A 22,679-nucleotide genomic window follows, 5' to 3' on the forward strand; every position below is an offset into this window, starting at 1 on the left:
AGACAATATAGATATACAACAGTCCTAACAGATCAAAAAATTCAGCAAACGTCTGACATTGATGGAAGGTGATAATCGAAAAGTTAAGAAATATTTTGGATGGTCAGACAAGGGCCAGACACATACAGGGGGGATCCCTCAAATGTACTTGTATGACAGCCATCTGAAAAAAGCCTAACTTTGTCTGTTTTTTAATATGGTCCTTGGAAACACCGAAACTGAACCTGCTGTTAATAATAGCACATGCTACATACAGCCTGAATAGTGGCTCAGCGTGTTTTTTCTTTGTTTTTTTGCCTTTTTATGTCGAAACTAGAGGGGATGGGGGGAAGGCGGGGACATTATATATAGTGGGGTGCATTATTTAAACTGGGGGCATGATGGGGGGGGCATAATATCTATACTGAGAGCACTCTAGGAGTTGGCATTTTAACTTAAAAACCCAATGGAAATCATCCGTTTTTAATGGCCGTTAAAAATAAATGCAAATTGGATGAAAAACGGCTGCTAGAGATGGCTAGACAGTCACAAAATGGATGCACAAATGGTTGAAGAATGTGTGAATGTAGCCTTCGTGTTGTTGCTTTGCAGCACTGGGCTTTTGGGTTTGAACCCAACCAAGGATTATCTCTGTATGTAGTTTGTATGCTTTTCCTGTGGATGCTTGGGGGTTTCCTCCTATGCTCCAAAAAACAGAGGGGGTCATTTACTATATTGAAATACACCTAAATTAGGTGTATTTCAGGCTCAGATGGGGACGCAACGGTTAGTTGCACCGCTATCTGTGACTTTACTCCGCTCATGCCACGATTTTAGACCTGGCGTGAGCGGAGTGAAGTCACAGATAGCGGGCCCTCCTCATTCATCATTTATTATGCTTGGTTTAGGCCTAGAAAATAAAAATGGTCTAAATGTAAAACGCCGGTCTTAATACATGTGCCCTAGACTGTTTAATTTGGAATTTAGTTATGAACCCCAAAGGGGATAGTGAGTGCTGGCAATCTCTGTACAGTGCCATGTTATATATTGGCACTGTATAAGGGAATACGAGAATATTGTCCCTTTTATCACCTACATAACATTTCTCCTTCTTGTTTGTTGGTGTTTTGTGGACTATTAATTATAATGAGAACCTGGGAAAACACATATACGCCTTCATTATTCAAAGGTATCTCAAGGGGAAGCAAGGACACGGTACCCTGAGCATATTGTGCAATATACATTACTGTGGTAACAGTCACACACGTTATGCGACTGTAGTGGTGCCGAGTTTGTCATCGGGTACACTTTATCATCATATTGCAATTTATCGGCAGGTAAACCTGCAATATCATCTTAACCCAGTGACAGCTTGAGCTCAGCTACATCTCTACACTATGCGAGAGGTATTAAAAAAAACATTAATTAAAATGGATTCCAAGGTCACCCTAACCTTAATTACCTCTGAGAGTGTGTACTGCATGAGATAATATCAGGAAGCTGTACCAATACTCCATTTTTTTCACTGTGAAAATATTATAGCACAAGAGAAAATCTGGGCACCCGGGGGGGGGGGGGAGACACACAATCCATGTGCACAACCACAACGCGTTTCGTCATTTGGTAAAAAAAAAAAAAGGGTTGTCCCCACGACCATTTACATTTTGCAAAGTGCACAATTAATTACTGCAGATTTTCATCCCTGTATCTCCTGCTGAATTGCCAGAATTGGTCCGCAAAATGAAAATGTATAGAGTAATTAAATGGATATTTATAATTAGAATTTAATAATTTGCATCAGGGACAAACGAGCTCTGATTTCAATCTGCAGTGCATTTAAATTAGCCTGAAGACAATATGATGTTTTATAGTTCCCCCTCTCAGATTATGAAACAATAGCGGCTGCCGAACTGGTGCGTTTGTGTCTGCGATACAGTATACCGTGGAAGCTGCAATGAAAATGTTTGACAACGCAAAGGCGCTATAAATTACATGGCAACTGTGTAAAAGCCATGATAGAACAAGTAAAAGGGCAGACCCATAACACATTTGATTCACGGCTGTACACGCAGCTTTCCCGCGCCAGTCTTAGAAAAGGCGAGTGCACAGCACGACTACTTAGCACGCGGAGCACTGTAAATTATCGCTAGTCAACACCATTGATTTCTAGTCAACATTTCAATCAATCTGAGGTAAAAATCATACACAACTCATTCAACAGCCTATTAACCAGTCAGGCTCAGGTCTATAGCGTTTTAAAGGTACTTTAACTCAAAAAGGGGGATATCTATCACACACTTGATTAGCCAAGGGTACAGAAACACAGTAATTATACGTTTGGACTCCTTCGGAGTCTGGGACTTGCCAGAAATCTATTTTTTATTTTCCGCTTTTGATAAATGTTTTAAAGTGGATGAAATTTACTACGTTGTGAATCTTTAAAATTCTAGGGAAAGAGGTGACTGAGCAGAAGAAAAATGTCTCCATGAGAGGAAATTCATATTTATACAATTGATATTTTTTTTAAAAATGCATTTGAATGAATAGTTTTGGACACATTTTTCATCCCTTCCGTTTTAAATTCCTTCTGCTGCTTTTTTAATGAAACACCTCTCCGCCTCTCTCTAGGTTTTCGGGGGCAGTCAGACGAGGTGCTGTACAACACAAAAGCAGTCTCTTGTGAGAGGAAACACATAAAGGCCTCATGGAGGCAGGTGAATGCAGCAGTTGCCCATGGCAACCAATCAGATGCGACCTTTCAAATCTCCACTGCAGTTTGGCAAATGAAAGATGTGATATGATTGGTTGTTGTGGGTAACTCCTTCCTAAACCTTTATCTGCACAGGTTTTGTGCGTGAAGGACATAATAGTCACCGTCACTTTTATTTCACCTAAGTCCTGAAGGAACATATTCAAAACAAATGACCAATGTCTTCACGGCCACGCATCCAGAATGCCTGCTGCTATTTTAGTGTAGATTCATCAAAGGTGAACCTGTGAGAATATATAATATATATACTGTATCAGTCCTCCTGCACACGACCGTATTTTTCTACAGAGTGCTATCTGTTTTTAAAATGAATAGCACACTGAACAATACCATAGTTACCAACACTGTACATGGTAAATTCAGGGCATGCCACAAACACACCTGGGATTGCCACTTATGGGTGGGGCTTACATGAGTCCCAACCATTTTCATCCCAGGACAGCCGAAATTTGCCAGGACTGTCTCTGGAAATTAGCGACAGCCCCTTCAAATTTGAGATTGTTGGCAACTATCAATCGGGCTATTCCCAGATCCGTGTGCCCAATACAAGAATCTTACTGCCGGTCCTTTTCATGCCCATTTTACGACAGAGACTCACCATTTCTATTGATGGGAGTGACAAAGAAACGGAATGTGCACATAAGCTTACTATTTTTCAAGGAACCAATTTCCGCAAACCAAAAATCGTATAAACGCCTTAAACATAGAATGGAATCATTCAAATCAGTCCCTGGTCCTTACAGAGCTCACAATGAAATTTTTCTACCACATACACTTTTCCTCATGCACACCGCCATATTATATCTCCATCCTGTCATGAGTTATACTCCTCCTGATAGGAGTGCTGTATCCTGTTCTGCCCATGTATAGACTTCTGCCTGTTAACTGTACTCTGACCTTCGACCGTCTGACCTTATCTGTATCTGACCTCCATCTTGATCCTACCCTGCCTGCCCTTGGACCAATTCCCATAGTGAAGTACTCTGCCAGCCCTGACCTTGGCCTGTCCCTGACTATGAGTCTGCCTGACCTCTCAGTGCCCGGCACCAGTGTCTCTGACCCCTGGTGGTCAACCACACGGAGACTGCTCCAGGAGGTAGTGGCCTGGTAGTTCCCTTGTAGAGAAGTCCAAATGTATAAAGGACAAAGGGTGTATACCAGGTGACTGGCAGGTTAACCCCCATAGGATTAGTCATAAGCCGGATCTGTTGGATGACACAGTGGTTCTACACCCACTGCCGTAAAAGCTGGTTGATAGTGTATCACCCATGCTGCCTATGATATATGTTCCTCCAATAATAGTATAAAAGTAAATCCCTGATTCTGCCATTCTTTCAAAATGGCTGACTTTCCAATTCCAAAGAACCTGCAGTCGGAAAAAGTTTTAACTTTGGAGTTATTTCTAATAGTTCTGCTAGTTTTCTAACACAATTTGTAACACTTTTTCCCAGTAAATTTGCTTCTGGAATTGTCTTTTAACTGGGCTCTAAAGTACTCGTTCACCAAGGTTGTCCACTAGATAGACCTCTTCTCAACGACACTGTATACACAGAGGTATACAACTAAGATTTCGGAAAGGTCTAAGGTTATGTAACCTGCAGTTCTTACTAAAAGCTGATAATGCAGATAAACTTTCTGCCAGCCATGAATAAAAGATGATCTGACTCGAATCTACATAATAATGTAGGGCCAAGCTTTGACCACCAGGTGTTCACAAGGTAATATTACACATTTAACCCTTTAGGGGCGGCAGCTTGGTCTCTCTTTTACAACTAAATTCAATTTACTGACAGCACCAGTGGCTTGCCAATTTCTGAATGACTGGAATTATGTATAGGAATGCCCTAAGGCGGCCATAGCTAATAAGAATGAGAAGTAGCATTATTACAGCACCTTTTAATTCTGTGAAAATAAAAAAAGATACATTGTGCACTGATGATAATGGCTATTATGTAAGCTGCAATCCATATACTGTATGCTCTAATAGATCCCAGTGGTGGCCCTAATTGCAAGCAATGGTATGCCTTATGCATGTTCTCATCTTATGGTATTTAGCTTTATCCATACCATTAAAAGGGGTTATCCCATGACTAATGTAAAAAATAAAAATCAGACGTCATATAGTAAATGAGAATCTCTTTCTAACAAAGCTAAAACCAGTCATCTACCTTCCATGGATCAAGAGATCTCCCCATTCATTGCTCTTCTAGATTTATATCAAGCTGACAGCTCAAGGGGAGTGTCTTTTCTGCTGCAGCTAAGGGGGCGTGTCCATGCTCTCCCTATCACAGCTCAGGAGGCAGTTGAAGGATGAAACTGAGCATGTGCGGTCATCTCAGGGAGCCAAAACAAAGAAAAGCAGGTGGCGCTATACTGATAAATTTTATGAATAATTTTTAATTACATGCAATCACAAAAGTATTAAGATCCAGGTGCTGGTTTGAAAACTGTAGAATATTTTTTGTGGGACAACCCCTTTAACTTAAAGGTTGTTTATGGATTTTCTAGGGTAGTTATGAAAATTTTATAGAGAAAAGTACAATTGATATACTAGTGACCCATAGGCATGACGACTACAGTAAAAGGCCTGGCAGCTCTATGGTACCTAGGTGCCTTCTTCTGCTATGAGGTGATCACTCCTGATGATGGAAAGAGCATTCGAAAAATGAACACAGTTCCCATAGGAAATATATGGAAATATGCACATGGGCTGAGAGAAAATTATATGTCAGCCTGGTACCAACCCGTCCACAACCATGAAATACCCAGCATTAATGCATCAAACCCTGCTTCCCTAACCAGTATTACCTGATATTTGAGCTGTTTGTGGGACATAGCACAACTAGCTGGTGTGGTGGGAAATTGTAGTTGGGGTGCTGGTGTAAATGGGAAGACTGTAAGCACAAGGAAATGGAAGGAAGAGATAGGTGAGCATTTTAGGGGCATTTGCTGTTAGACCCTTCAGATGCTCGCCCCACTTTTAGATTCCCAACCTCTGGTCTCTCAAAATTAGGGTGCTTTCATATCATATTTTTTTTTATTATTTCTAGCAGGGAATCCAAACTGGATAGATTCCCAAATCTGATGTTACATTTTAAGACGGAGGTTTTATTTGTTTGTTTGATTTTTTTCCAATTTTTACCTGGAAACAAGGGAAATACTGTATAGCAAAATATGTGGAGTTTGGCTTGTGAAACCTCTGATTGGTTGAATCTTTAGCCTTTTTTTAGCACAAGGGGTGCGTCAGTGGGAGGCATTTTTTAATGGATGAAAAAAGTGATAATATTGGAAACAATTCATTTAAACTTGTTCCTTTCAATTTTCCGAATTGTGATGGAAAGTGTGTTATCCATTTTTTGCTAGATGATAAATTTGCCACGTCTTCAGTAAAAAAAAGGTATGTAGGAGGCCTTAAAGGCGGATTTACACAGCACAATTGCCGGGCTCATTATTGGTTAGTATGAATACATGTTCCCAATAAGGTGTCTGTGTAAATTTTCCGCAGATCACCTGATGAATGAGCAAAACGCTTGTTCATCAGGTGAAATGATGTTTCATGCGGACATCCCAATCATCATTTCCGGGCAGCAGATTGTGATTTCAGCATGTAAATGTAGCTCTTTCCGCCACTCACGAGCCTTCGCTTCCCAATAATTGCCTGTTCGATCTATCTACTGTATCTATCTGTCTAATATCTAGCTATGTATCTGTCTATTGTATCTATCATCTGTTTATCTGTCTACTGTATCTATCTACCTCATATCTATCTAATATCTAGCTATGTATTTGTCTACTGTATCTAACTATCTATCTCTCTATCTATATATCTTCTCTCTAACATATATCTATCATCTAAGCTATATATCTATTTACCTCTTATGAACTTTGCGCACATCTAAAACCATGGATCTACAAATTAAAATGAGGGTGGGGGTGCTTCCAAGCATAGGATACCCATTACAAATGTTTCTGTTAATTGCTTATCCTAGAAGCTTATCAGGGAATAAAAGGGGCACCCCCAGCCAAAGAATCTGTGCTACATTTCCATCAAAAAATCCACATAGCTATAATCTGCACTTCCATCAGGTCACAGTGCAAGGTAAATATGCAAGAAGTCACAATATGGCTCTCTCAATTAGCTGAAGCACAGCAGGATCTCACAATGGCGCAGCTTACAGCCATCTACAGTTGCCAGGCACAAATACATCTGAGTTGGTTCCAGGAAATGTGAATGAATGGCAGGGATGCCAAGTTAGTGTAATAATAACAACACATTTTTTTAGAGTGGAATCCAAAATGCTTCCATTGTGTTACTAATTGGTGTTTGAGAGACTGCAGATTTATTCTATGATTTCCTGAAGATTGAAATAACAAATCTTATACTCCGGTGATCATTCTGATATCAAGAAAATCAATTACATGCTTGATCATTTTTCTGTTTCAATGGTTCTTTATTGGAATTTTATCAACAGTAAGAGACAACATAGCCTGCTGGTCAGCACAGGTAACGAAAAGTATATGCATATCTTAACACATGAGATCAGGTATGAGTGACAATAAAAGGTACATCATAAGTATTACCGTCAAACTTCTATAAATATGAAATTACATATCTAAATATTACAGAACTATGAAAGCAGTTAGTAGATGTTTCATGAAAGAGGCACGCTGATCTCCAGTTTGCTTCTGGCTCCTTAGGTAGTGTGGGGATTCGCTCTGGTAGTTAGGACTAGCAGATGCAGTATAGAGGCAAAGTACACAGTTCTTGAATCAAACAGCGGTGTTTATTCACACATTGGTGTATAACAAAATGCAGATAAGGTATATCACAAAACGCAGGTGGCTTGGTGTTTGTTCACACAAGGAAAGTCCATAAACAATAAAAGTCACCTTTTCTTCTTCTGGGTGTTAATTCACACCCTGTTAGCCGTTCAGCATCATCAAGTCCATAGGCGGTCTGTTCACCTTTAGAGGGGCCTGAGTCCTCCAGCCCGGCTCAAACCCCAAATCCCAGCACAACCCTCAGTTCACAGCACACAGACTCCTGAGCTCCACTGTCAGAGGGAGGTAAATCCACACACCTGGCAGTGCTGGCTGTTTTTTATGCCTGGCAAAACCCGGCTGGAACATGGGGAGTAGTCACCCACCCAGCACTTTGACTACTCCCAGTAAGAGCCGTTCCGGATCAGCTATAACAGCCATGCTAAATCTTTAGGTATCAATTAGCAATAACCGAGGCCAGGAACCTCGGTGACACCTACCTTCTAACCACGATGATTCCAGGTACCTACTTACATACCCCCATTTGTTCAACCCTGAGGGGGTGAACACCTGTCATACAGTATACCCAGGACAGGGCATCCGCGTTTCCCTGCAACCGGCCTGACCTGTGTTCCACGGAGAACTTAAAGTTCTGTAAGGACAGGACTCGGGCATTTCTCTCTTTGGCCTGGCTCATCCACTTGAGAGGGTAGTGGTCAGTCACCAGGCAGAACTTTCTTCCCAACAAATAGTAGCGGAGAGACTCGAGTGCCCACTTGATAGCCAGGCACTCTCTCTCCACTATACTATACCCGGTTTCGGCTGGGGTGAGCTTGCAGCTTAAAAAGACAACGGGATGCTCCTCCCCATTGACTTCCTGAGAGAGTACAGCACCGAGGCCTACTTCGGAGGCATCTGTCTGTACCACGAACTCCCTATTGAAGTCGGGCGTCACCAAAACCAGTGACCCACACAGGGCCGACTTCAAAGTGAAAAAAGCTTCTTCCGCCCGCTTATCCCAGCGAACCATCACTGATTTTCATCCCTTCAAGTGCTCTGTCAAGGGCACAGCTATAGTGGCAAAGTGGGGAACAAATCTCATGTAATAGCCTATCATTCCTAGGAACGACTTTACTTGTTTAGTGGTGACAGTTCGGTGCCAATTTCTTATCACCTCTATTTTGTTTACTTGGGGTTTGATCACTCCGCGCCCAATGACATACCCCAGGTATTTTGTCTCCTCTAACCCTATCGCGCATTTTTTGGGGGTTAGCGGTTAGTCCAGCTTTTCGAAGGGAGTCTACTACAGCCTGCACTTTGGGCAGGTGACTTTCCCAGTCAGTACTGTGGATGACAATATCGTCCAGGTAAGCCGAAGCGTACCGACAATGTGGTCACAGCACAATGTCCATTAGCCTTTGGAAAGTGGCAGGGGCGCCATGCAGACCAAAGGGTAACACCTTATACTGGTACAGCCCTCCGGTGTGATGAAGGCCGTTCTCTCTTTGGCAGCCTCTGTTAAGGGTACCTGCCAGTACCCTTTGGTGAGGTCCAAAACAGAAAAATACCGGGCTTGTCCTAACCTCTCAATCAGCGCATCTACCCGGGGCATGGGATACGCGTCAAACTTAGATACCTCGATTAATTTTCGAAAATCATTACAAAACCGCAACGTCCCGTCCGGTTTGGGTATCAGTACTATAGGGCTGGCCCACTTACTTCTAGACTCCTCGATGACGTCTAGTTTCAGCATTAGTTGTACTTCCTCAGAGATGGCCTGTCGCCGAACCTCGGATACCCGGTATGGTTTCAACCGGATTTTGGCCTGAGGCTCAGTGACAATGTCATGCTGGATTATGGAAGTGCATCCAGGGAGGTCTGAGAACACATCTGTATTCCTGCTAAGGAACTCCCTGGCCTCCTGAGTCTGTTTAGAGGAGAGGCTGTCAGAAATCTTCACTGTGGCAACCGCTTCCCTTACATCAGACTTAGGGGCTGGAACCTCTCCCCCTAGAAAACTCGGCCGCGGGATATCATCAGTACTGGTCTCCCTATACGGTTCGAGTAAATTCACAAGGTACACCTGCTCCGGCTTCCGCCACCCTGGCTGGTGTACCTTGTAGTTTACTTCTCCAACCTTTTCGAGCACCTCGTAGGGTCCCTGCCACCTAGCCAGTAACTTACTGTCCACTGTCGGTACCAGAACCAAAACCCGATCTCCCGGGTTAAAGATCCGGACCCGAGCCTGCCGATTATACACCCGACTTTGAGCTCACTGAGCTGCCTCCATATGTTCCTTTACCAGCGGCAACACGGTTTTCATACGTTTCTGCATCTGGGTGACATTTTCAACAACACTTTTATATGGTGTGGGTTGTTACTCCCACGCCTCTTTGGCTATATCCAACAGACCACGTGGATGTCTGGTGTGGCCAGGTTCTTGACACCGCCAGCAGATTAACTGGGTCTGGCCCATAGGGGGAACCTCCCGGGGGGTTTCATTGGCTCATACCGGTGGGCCTGGGGTGGGGAGATTTGGGAGTTTGCCTGCCCTCCTCCCAAAAGAACCCCCCTTGAGATTCTTGGTGGCCTCATAGCGTTCCACCAGGTCCACCATTTCCAGGGCATTTCCAGGAGATACCTGGCCAATCCAGTGCTGGAGAGGGGGTGGCAGCGCCCTCCAGAATATGTCAGCCAATAGTCTATCCAGCATAGCCGTGGGACTCAGCACATCAGCCTGTAGACACTTTTGCAAAAGGTGGAGTAAGTCATAATACTGGGGTCTCGCGGGCTCAGCCGGCTTAAACCCCCACTGATGTACCCGCTGGGCCCGGACCAACACATTCACCCCCAGTCTTGCCAAAATCTCACCCTTTACCTTCGGGTAGTCGGCCGCTTGATCGTCCGGCAAGTCGAAATACACACGCTAGGACTCTGATGCCAGGAAAGGAGCGACAACTTCAGCCCACTGGTCTCGGGCAGCTTTTCCCTGGTGGCCACTTTCTCATACATCCCCAGGTAGGTTTAGATATCGTCTGCGGGTGTCATCTTATGGATCGCTGCACAGACTGTTTTCTGGGCATCGGGGACGCTTGGGGTTGCTCCTGCTGTTTGCAACGCCATCATGTGTTGTAGCAGCAACTGGTTGGTCTCTTGCTGCTGCTTATTAGCCTCCCGTTGGTGCAGGTTGGTCTCTTGCTGCTGCAAATTAGCCTCCATGAGGGCCTTCACAACAGCCTCCCTTTTGTCGTGCGGTCCGGTGTTGAAATACAGCTGGTTTGATGTACGACATACAACTGTGCCCAAAAATGCAAACCGAAAAATATATCAGCGTTCACGCCAGCCTCACTGCACTTGCCCACATCCTCCACCAATTGTGGGGATTCGCTCTGGTAGTTAGGACTAGCGGATGCAGTATAGAGGCAAAGTACACAGTTCTTGAATCAAACAGCGGTGTTTATTCACACATTGGTGTATAACAAAATGCAGATAAGGTGTATCACAAAACGCAGGTGGTTTGGTGTTTGTTCATACACAAGGAAAGTCTGTAGTCAACCACTCGTAGTTGATCAGTCAACCACTCGTAGTTGACTGATCAAACTTCCCTGGAAAAGGGAAATTAATGACCGACATGTATTTATGTGGGAGTCTAGTGGCACTATAGGTGAATCTTTGGTTGACATGCTAGGGACTTTTGGGTGTATCTGTGCCAGGCGAACTGTCATAGGCAGGGCGTAGCTATAGGGGGTGCAGATGTAGCAGTTGCTACCGGGCCCAGGAGCCTGAGGGGCCCAAAGACCCTTGTGCTGTATAAGAACACACCAGTACTATAGAAAGTGCAGGCTGGTCAAGTTACACCTCTGGCTGGATGGAAGGGGTTAGGTAAAGAATTTAGCATGGGGGGTGCCGTTCCAATTTTTGCCTCAGGCAGCACAAAGGTAATGTGCTTACCTGCCCCTGGCCACAAAGCTCTGAGGGAAGGGGGGCCCCAAGCTGAACTATTGCACAAGGGCCCATGGGCCTTTAGCTATGCTCCTCCTGGTCATAGGTGTATCTGTGAATGGCACACTGGCATGGGAGCTTCTGTTGCCAGCAGTTATGTAGGCATCTCTAGCTGACATAATGGTATTTAGGCATCTATGGCTGACACAGTGTTATGGGATAAACGGTGGCAGGAGTATTGTTTTGTAGGCATCTGTGACTGGCACAATGATATGTGGACATCTTTGCCTGGAACAATTCCATTGAAGAACCTGTGGCAGGGGCTTTTGTATGGAGACATCAATGGCTGGCATATTTTTAGGGGGCATCTGCAGCTAGTGCTCAGTTATTTGTTACCTGTGGCTGGAATAATGTAAAGGCATATGTGACCTGTTCTCTTATGGGGCAACTTTTGGACCATTTAATAGGGGCACATGAAAATTCAGCTTTTAACAATATTTAGCGCAAAAAAAGGCAATAGAACTTTGTTAGTTATCATCTATGGATTTTACAGTCATTTAAGTAGTTTTTCTATCTATTTTTATCTCAACTCCAACTTGAGGCCTGACCTTCCTGCGTCTACACATGCGCCATCAGATAAATGAAAGAACACGTTCCCGTCTTAGTTAAAACCACTAATGAAAAAAACGTGCCTTTAAAGTAACAAGAATAAATATTCTTTAATAATTGGGATTCAGCCTTGTGCGGCTTAATACAAACTGTTCAAGGTGGGTGTTAATGCCCCTGAATCAGTCGTATGCTTTCCTCCAGTAATTGGTCATTTACAGCCCTGGTTAAATCTGATTATCTTGTAAATATGGTGGGGAGGAAGCCACTGTACACCACTGTATATACATTAGGGGCTCGTTAAGGGATAATAACTGAACGAGGAAAGAATGATACAGTGATTTTAACAAAACAGTAACTTGGGGGACATATTTTGTCTTTTTTATTAGATTTTCCCACATTTAATAGTTAACCTTAAATTGGTTTACATCAATCAAACCTAAAAGGCAGTTCTTAAAAGAGATGCATTATTAATCCATCTGCAACTGCGGCTCCGAGTGTGGGAATGAATTCTTCTACTACAGCGTGCGATTATTACAGGGACCTGCAACATATTACTTGCCACTTACTGTGTTTACAGTCATGTCGTTTTTGCAAGGAAGGATTAGAGAAAAGCATTAAAAATAACTCCGATAACAATACGTGATAGTATATAGAGCAGTGTGGGAAATACCTGGGCCTTACATTGTAATCCTCCTGCAAAGACAAGTATAAGGCTGATTAATGGCACCAAACACTGACACTTCCAAAAAAAAAATGCCGCAGTCACAAATCTCTGCCTGGAAGAGCAGATTCTATAGAGCATAGCAGGTAGGCACACGTCAGGCCTAATACACTGGCAGAGGCTATGTACTATGCTGTACAGTATAATAACATGGGCTGTGGATGCTGGGAAGTAGTTCAGCAAGAGATGGAAAGCTATCCAGTTCAACATAGGGGTAAATAGATTGACGCCATGATCTTATTAATACATATAACACATACCTCTCCAAAAGATCACATCTCTGAGAAGATCATCCCCTTATCCAGACCAGATTTCTTGTGATTTTTTGTCCCACCATACACAATGCATATTAGCCATCTTCTTTGAGAATGCCATCCCATAGAAGACCATTTTTGATGCAATGTTGGGTGGACAGTTTATATAAAAGGTATACTGTCTCTGTTATGTAATTGAGGTCCTATGGATTCGTCTTAGACAACGGAGCACTCACAGTTTAGTCCTCAAGAACAGATATTGGGGAACGGTGTAGGTGGGACGGATCCATAAGACTAAGATATCTACTATCATTCTTATTACCATCATACAATAAAAAGGTCAGGAAAAATTAGTCTGATCTATATAAATTACTAGTTTTGTTAGATATTACAGATTATGAGTCACGATAGAAGATCATAGATATCGTACATAGTGTACTTCTACATTACAATTACTGGCTGGGGGTAGGTGGCTCATATTTACAACATACATATATTAAAGCAGTTCTGTGTGTATTGTTGAAGTTACCAAGTCTCATGCACAGCACTGCTTTAACTACTCTTTATATACTGTGATTATGGGGGGCTATAGGAAAAAGGGATTGTCTACTTACATAGAGCTCTTCTATGACACTGATAACTGTGTGTGTATTCCCTAAAATTATCTCTCTCTCTCTCTATTAGGCATATTATAAAGTGGGCCATATCCAGGAACGTGTTTATGACTGTGGGTTTTCCAGGTGTTTCATTTTTTATGACCTATCCTCAAAATAGGCGAGGGTCCAACTCCTGGCAGTCCCGAGGATCAGGTGTTTGAAGAGGCCATGATGCTCCATGAGGAAATCAGCCTCCATCTAGGCAAGTGATGTCACACTCATCAGTCACGTGGCCTAGGCCCAGATCAGTCCCATTCAAGTGAATCGAGCTGAGCTGCAATACCAAGCACAGCTGCTATAAAATGGATGGCACAGCCTCTTCGAACAGCTGATGAGAGGTAATGCCCAGTGTCAAACCTCTACTGATCAGGTATTGATCAATGGGGATCTGACATGGCATATCTTGAGGATAGGTCAGGAATATTAAACGCCTGGAAAACCCCTTTAAGTGCTGCTATTTCTCTGCGTAACTGTGGTGTATTCATATAAGGTACATTCATTTGCCTGTGCCCAACGAACATGGTGCTGGTAAAGTCGGACCCTGGAATCTATGATTTGTGGGGAACTGTAATGTAATTGTCTACAACAATGTAAGAAGGCATAGGAGTACGGACACCACATTCCTCATGTGGACCTCATGTAGGATTTCAGCACTAACAGTTAGTGTTGAAGACTGGAGTGTCTGGTACTTTTCTCTACTACATCCAACACAATGAGCTCAAATTGGTACTGTGGTGCTAGGTATACACAGACATTTCTTGTAGATGACAAATCGGAAAACTGCGAGGTAGACCCTGGACATACCCCACAGGTCTTACAGAATTTCTGCAACTAGCCGCAATCTCTGGATAGAGAGACACACCACTGCATTCGAGTCGCACAGGAGCTTGTAAGTTGAACTGATTTGCACTCCATATTGTTGGCCACACTCTGTTTCTAGGGTGAAGCCACATTGTAGTCCTGCTATGTCCTACACCACAGTTGCCTGTTGTGCCGCACATGCATTGTGTTAGCGGTGATTCATACTTCAAACTAGCTTGCGCTACACTACGAATCCTCGGCCGAACCATTACAATGGTGTGTTTTTATAGCAGCCATGGCAGCTGTGCTGTATCCTTTTAAAAATGGATACCGTTAAATCCTTGAGGACCCTACTGAGTTTAATGAAGTCAACCAGGTTACCATTGAGGTTCTATTTTTTGGACAGCAAGAAGAGAGCTGCAGCCTTTTCCATTCTTGCCCTCAAGACTACCGTAGACCCGATGGAAACCAAAAATGCTACCTGCACATGCATTAGTTCATTTTAGTATAGTATTTACCAGAAATGTAGACAGGATCTTGGGACCCTAAGTTCCTTCCATCTTCCTTCCCTGTGCATGATTCTTTAGGCGGTTTATAAAATGGCACCTGCCAGCGTGGCCAAATGACTGGTCTCAACTGGTTCTCTGAGAACAAAAAAAATAGAGCTATTTTGTTTTCCTTTATGCCTTCAGCCACAAGACCTGAGAGACTATGATGAACAGTCAGCAGGTATAAAAAAAAATATTGAATGCTCCTGGGCTATGACACTTTCTCATCAAAAGCCTGGACTTCGTCCAAGTTCATCTGTTAATGGACAGCATCATCCCACCCCCACCCATCTTCTTTCCCTACGCGCTCGCCAGATCTCCTTTAACCCTTTCTCTGCCCCAGGAACTTGCTGGTTGCCGCAGTCATGCATCTACTGCATACTATACTGGGCATTCAAGGGTTACAATCGCCATAGCTTCAGTTACACTTATGCACTTCTAAAATTGAGTGTTAAACTTTTCATTCCACAATGGTAAAGGGTTGTTTTGTAATTTATGTCTTAGACTGATACTCCATATGGCATGATATTAAATATCAGGGGATTTGCAATGACTTTTGTTTGCAAGGTAGATGGCAAAGACTGAAAGGTAAACTGTATTGAGGGCATAACTCTAACCATGCAAGAAACATTGCAGGCATTTCAGCAGTTTAGTAATGGGCATAATGGTTTTATAAATTATTCATTTTAGTTTTATTTGTTTTATATTTTCTAATGTGTTTTATTGTATCTTATGCCACATTCCTCCATAGTTAATAATATTCACTTTTATGTCCATTTGATAATGCCCACTGTGGCATAAACAGGTTAAATAATGTTTTTTCTTTGTCCACCCCCCCCCCCCCTTACATCCCCCATCAAGCTCCTACAAACTAGACACTGATTATGTCTCTGCTTTCCCTTGCTATTCAAGATAAACAAAGTGCTTTAAGATCAGGGCACACCCTGGGACCCTTGACAAAGCAATCTATCATTCTGTCTGCTAAACCAGTCTGGCCACACTAAGGCTATAGAGGCTGAAGCTCTCAGTGTACAATTTTTCTATTGTGCTGCTGGCCTATTACAACTTACTTCCATTCTTTGCCACTTTCTCCAGAGCAGATGTGATGGACCACTTGGCTTAAGCCCCTCCTAGTCCAGACAGAATTGTTTAAAGAAACCTCGGGAATGAGAAAGTCCATGGCCAAGACCTAGGCATCACAAAGGCGGCGACTCTCAATTTTGTGCTCTCACCTCCACAAAATTCTCACTATTTATCACTGCAAGCTTTTCAGTGCCGTGCTTCTGTAGAGCAAAGATTCGGGAATGAATGAAGCCACAGAGCAGGCTTTTCATGGGTTAGAGCACTGCATTGTGTTGGCCATGAAAGGATTAACGAGGGTATCTATTAATAGTATTGCTGTGCACCAAGCAATATGCTTTCATCACCACATAGTTTTTTCCCCTCTATCATTATTTAGCAAGGTATCTACAATTCATTGACTATATAGTGTGTAAATACCCAACATCTCTAAGCCCTCAGCTTCTCAGCCTCTGATGATCACCATCATGTTCATCAGATGCAGAATAGAGCCAGTTCTAAAATTCCTAGACACATGAGATGATCACTGACCCAGAAGTACATAATTTATTCCATTTTTTTTTGTATAGAGTAATAGTGTCACCAGCTCCCAATCTCATAAAAAACTCGAAACTACCCCACAGTTAGCAAAATGTAAGGCGACGTGGACATTGGCCATTTTCTCTGTCCCTCATTCCAGAATTTTAATCACTCATTGAAAGGGGAATCCCACTGGAGTGGTTTACAGATTTACACTCAAGCGAATGGCAAGAATTCTTTGGCATAAGTGTGTGTTTGTTGATCAAATGTCACATCATATGCTCGCCTTTATTATGACTTACAAAACCCTTGCTTCAGTCCCAAAGCTTTGCCAAAGACAACACCACCAGTACGATAAGCAAACACATGTATTTATGAATCATGTGAAGTGCTAGCAGCCATTAATGTTTCTCTCCATTTCACATGATAACTCAGGACGCTCTGTGGAACAACTAAGCTTCTTGTGGAAACATCAGGCTTATTTGTCAGATTTCATGCTAATTTGGACAGTCCTCCAACATTTCATTGATATTCATGGAGAGCCTAAGTGGGTATCAACAAGAAATAGAGTAGCATGGCTATATGACACAACTTGCTTTCTCTTATTATATTAGATATGCTTCCGCTGTTCGAAGCAGAAACAATTATTCTTGGACTATTTACTTGAGGGATTTCTATTATTATTGGACTGTGAACATTGCATCTATACGAATTTCATAATGTTTTTCAAATATATTAAAGGGGTTGTTCAGCCTAGGAGTCAACAACCCCAATGCTCCTAACATGCCCCCCATTAAAGAAAACACTCATCTGTCCGCTGTCTTGCCATGCCCGCACTGCTGCCCCATTTCCAGTTGCTTCCAGTCCCCGCAGGAACCGGAAGTGGCTTAGTCCTGTGACCTCTGCGGTCAATCACCGGCCTCAGTGGTCACATCTGCTTGAATGATACAAGTATGGCTGAAATAAAATGGCTATGTGGTCCTCAATTTATTGAACAAGTCTGCATTATGGATTCAATAGAGATAAAAGTCTATGTACTCATTGTGCCCATACAACAAACATTATAGACTTTATTCCTGCAGCCAAGATTAAAGACAAATTTTCAAGATATTCTTTCAGCCTCCATTTACATAACACTATAGCACTCGTTTTATATTATACTGTAGATCAGGGTTCAGCCACCTTTGGCACTACAGCTACTGTGAAACTACAACTCCTAGCATGCACACTTGCTCAGCTGTTCTTTTAACTCCCAAAAAGTGACAGGAGGATTCTGGGAGTTCTAGTTTTAGAACAGCTAGCGTGCCGGAGGTTGCTGATCCCTACTGTAGACAAACTTGAATTGTTCCTGTCAATTTTTGCCTATAAAACATGTTTTTCTAAAAAAATTAAAATAAATGTTTTATGTGAGGCCCTAAAGAGAAAGTTCTCATTCAAGGCTGGTCCTAATATGGTCTTCCCAGATGCTACAATCTTATTAAACTAAATCATGAAAATGAGATGGAGGAACCAATAGCACTTATCCCTTAACCGCAAGATAGGGGATTAGTGGTCTGACCTCTGTGACCCCCAGCAGGGGTCCACAAGTGCCTCCAAACTACTCCATAACAATGAAGCAGTGGTGTGCATATGTGGCCAGAAGGACTGCCTTTAGTGCAGCAGTCCCATTGAAGTGAATGGATTGGTGATCAGGCATGCGCACCACCACTCCATTCTCATGGGGCACTTGCAAAGCACTGTTCTTGTGATTGCTGGGGGTCCCAAAGGTCGGACCCCCAGAATTCAAATACTTTTACTCCTTTTTGTGGATAGGATACGTGTCATTATTTGTACATCCCCTTTAAGACTTCATTGAAGCCTACTGGTGTGCTGTATCAACCAGTTTATTTGAATGGAGATGGTAAATGCCTATCTTGAATTCAGACTGCAATGAATGGAGTAGAGCAGAAACTTACCACTTGTGTACACTGGCTTTTCTTGGCAACGTCATATATATTTTTAGGAGTGTATTTTGTGGCCTTTTGACAGTGTTTGCATTATTGGCTGAAATGCTTGCCATGGTTTTCTATGGTAAGCTAATCATGGCAGCTTCTATAAACCATGTCCATGCAGGAACATTGAGAAGGTTGCATTTCTTCAGAAAATGCTAACAGGCCCCAGTAATATTTTATGCATTCAGTTAAATAGGACAAATAACCCCTTGATTGCCAGTCTTATTTTATGCATTTATACAGAGGCATCTTTGCTTTCATTGTTTATATGTGCAAAAACCTTTGTGGTGGCTATATACAGATTCAATACGGGAAGTGTTCAGAATGCTGTTGTACAGGAAACTACCCGTCACCAATAGTCCAAAAACATATACAAACTGCAATATTGTATTTTCTCATGCAGATCTGTAGACAGAAGGGAAGCATCTGAGAAACAGAGAGCAGTCCTTAATAATCCCACTCCTCTGTAAGGATATAATACCGACTTGGTAATAGTTATATGCCACTGTGGCACTGGCCAACACGAAGAAGGACATTTAGCCTTTTTATTATTTTGAAATGGTAAACTATCCATTAGATTTCATCATATCTTACTGAAGCAATTACATCAAGAAAACGATAGCGTGTGTGGAATCAATTATGCATGCACTTGGCCGGAGACCAAAGGCTATGGAGTCGATGAGGGCAGAATCGTTGGACACACACAAATAAAAAGCCCCTAGATCTCACAGATGGACCCCATCAGTTTATCTTACTGCCTAAAAAGTTCATGCACTTAATAATTTATTTGCGTTCTGGATACTGTTTCCAAGCTGAATATTAACAACTCTAGCGTGCTTTTACCACACTATGAAGCATAGTCGAAGGGCACAATTAGGTCCCTGTGAGGTTAAGAGATATATTATTGTATAGGAAAATATAAAAATATTTCCATTTTCAGCTGACATTTTTTTATGTGTGTTCTACATTCGTTTACTTATCTATGGATGCCATATGGTGATGCACAGGCCATGAGGATTTCATTTGATGGTAAAATCAGTTTTGAATGTTAAAGGGATTGTCCAGCATTTTTGTTTTTTTTTCAGTGTGCACCGCATCCTGGAATAACTGTGGAGAAAATCATATTCACCTGCTCCCCGCCACTCTACTTTGGCACCCTGTCTCCCTGCCTCTCTTCAATGTTTTTCTAGTCCCCATCTGTCAACTGCTCCTGGGTCACATACAGCTAGGGAACATGTCAGTGCTGAAACCCATCATTGGTTGCAGTGGCTCACATGACTGTCCATGCGGACCAGTGAAGAAAGACAGCGAGCCAAGGTGCGAGAACAGTGTGGCAGGAAGCAGATGAGTATAGAGTTTTGCACAGATATTCCTGGCTTAAGGTCCCTTATGTCCCCCATATACATCCCTTCAATTTCTTCAGGCCCAGCCAACTATCTTATGTGTAGAGGGCCCTTCTGAATTTTCCAGACAGAAGATATCATGGGAAAGAAGGATCAGGAATTTTAAAATTACATTCTCATGGAAGATAAGCAGCCACCAGCGGTACCTGACAGCAGCTTACTTGCCCGCCCCCATTTAGATCATAGGCACGCTCTGCCACGTATGTAAGTGTATGGGATGTTAGGAGGAATGGTACTCAGTCGAACCAGTTCTTGGCCAAAAGCTATTGAAGGTGTCTGGGCACCTTTAGAGTTGGTAGACCAAAAAGGTAAAACTCCACCTTTGTACTTTACAAGAGCGCCAATAATAAGGCCGGTACTGTGCAAAAAAAAAAATATTTTTCTAAATCTATGTGGATTTGAGTGCATTGCACAGATGTTAGTGAATATAACCCATTTCAGTTCAATATAGAAAACAACATATAAATGATCATGTAAATCTGCATATGTTTTTAGATGTCATCAGGACGCCTCGTTCTGCAGACACTTACATTATCTAAGCCCAGAAGCTCTACTGCATCTATATAAGAGTATGAGGCAATGCATTCAAAGGTTTTTTCTATGGTTCCATGTTCCATCAATGTTGCATTCCGCATGTAATACAGTGCCATAGCGAGACACCATATGGCGTCGCACAGAGTGCCTACAGTTCTGTAGTACGGAGCCAAAGGGATTCAGTGTGCCACAATAGGGCTCTGCCCTGTACCTAAGAGTATTATACGTAAATGGTGGAGAAACCCTTTGAGCTAAGGCTCACTTCTTATACGCTCTTGATTCCTATATTGTACTTACAAATAAGATTTTGGTATCTTGGCGCAAATGTTACAAAAAAAAAAGATGTGATGAGAAGTGGAACCTGGGTAAGAGTGAGTTTTTGATGATGATTGGAAAAACACACTTACTTTGTTCAGTTTTTACAAGTGGAGGCCAGCATCAATCGATGATAGATGTTTCTGTAAGGCCAGTTTTTATATCTTGGAATGCTGCAGCCTGGTGGAACAGCACAAGCACTAAAGCATTCCGTCTCACTATTGTCAAATTGCTTGCAGCTTAACCTCCCTGCCTTTTTTTTTTTGCCAAGATAAATTCAACTGAACCGTTGGGAAAAAGAGGGGGGAAAAATAAATAAAAAATCTTGATTTTTTAAGGAATGTCCCCCCCAAATGGGAACTGTTTCCTTCTACATTCCACAAACTGTACTTAACGTAAATGCAGAAACTGATAAAACATATTTAATTACTGGAGGTTAGGATCCTAATTCCTCAATTCACTAAAGGAAAGTTGGCAAGGAGATGCATCATTTTGCTGCTTTCTGCCTGAGCATCTGAGGGAGAAAAGCCACTGAGGCAGCTAATACACAAAACATGATCAAAAGTGATTAACAACAGCTTCATATGCAAATTGCATTAATGAAGGAGTGCAAAGTCATCATGTAAATTAAATATGTCAAATCTCTCGGTGAACTTTCACTCATGAGAGAGAAAAAAAGGGAAAAAAAAAAAAAAAAGGTCTATTTTTTTCACATCATCCATTTCCACAGAATGAAAAATCTTAAGAATCTTGGTGCTATAAACAATTTTCACCTTTTTTTTTTCCTCCTTCAGCAGCCTGACAGGCCGGGCTGATATGTGCCGAATGCACATGTTAATAAGCCAATCAAAAATGCAAAACAATTCGCAATTACTGCAAGGACCTAATGGTCATTAGAATTTACAACTAGGTAATGAACTAAAGTCTGCCCACACCATGCATATTCATAAAGCAATTTAGCCTTTGAAGATTAAAGCAGTGCTTAAAATTCAAATGAGCTTTAGCAAATTATCAGTAAAATTCATCCAAAAAGCACAGTGCTGCATGTCCCATGATTTCCCCCCACCCCACCTCTTTTTAATGCAAACCCGCAGAGCCGCCTTTATAGAGAGGTGCTTAGGGGTGCAGAAGGCAGCACTGCCCCAGGCCTCACGTGTTTTTATGTGGCCTTACTTTGCCTCATTTCACTCACAGCCCTTCATGTATTTTCCGTGCAAACACAATTAACTCCTTCATCGCTCTGGGGCGTATAGATAGTTAAGCTGGTTTGCAAAGGCAAGAACTTTTCTGTATAGCAGCGTAAAATCATTCATGTTTCACAACCACGGTTGATCATTCTCAAACTGTACTGCCAAAAAAGACTTGATTATTACTATTATTATTATTATTATTATGAAAGTTATCATTATTATGTTGACAGCCATAACCAGGTTGGTCCATTTTATTTCAAGGCTTCTTTGAGTTGATTTCAAAGGACGCGTTGGCGTATGTAAATTTCCAGTAAATGAATACATGTCTCTTTCTTCAAATAATATGTGGGAAGAAAATTTTATATAGTCAGTCACCCCTCACTTTGTATTGTTTCTATAGATGTAGCAGAGCGGAGTTCATTCATTCAGTTCTTTGAGGAAAATGTGTATGCCTGTGTTTGGTTATGTTCAAAGGTAAGCCCCAACGTACATATACGGCTGTACCAACACAGTTGCAATGTCTGTCATTGGCTGCCATTCAAAAAGTTGTATACCATACAATATCTTTTTCTTTTGGTATACAGTTGTATTCAAAAGCGTAGTCAA

The 22,679-nt window shown here is 42.2% G+C and overlaps 1 protein-coding gene across 4 annotated transcripts in view; it reads right to left on the reverse strand.

Annotated features, from left to right (window-relative positions):
- BCL11A (BAF chromatin remodeling complex subunit BCL11A) overlaps positions 1-22,679 on the reverse strand; it is a 123,839-nt gene that overhangs the window by 83,212 nt on the left and 17,948 nt on the right. The gene's annotated exons all lie outside the window — the stretch shown is intronic.

Source organism: Bufo bufo, chromosome 4, assembly GCF_905171765.1.
Source record: "Bufo bufo chromosome 4, aBufBuf1.1, whole genome shotgun sequence".
Classification (NCBI taxonomy): Eukaryota; Metazoa; Chordata; class Amphibia; order Anura; family Bufonidae; genus Bufo; species Bufo bufo.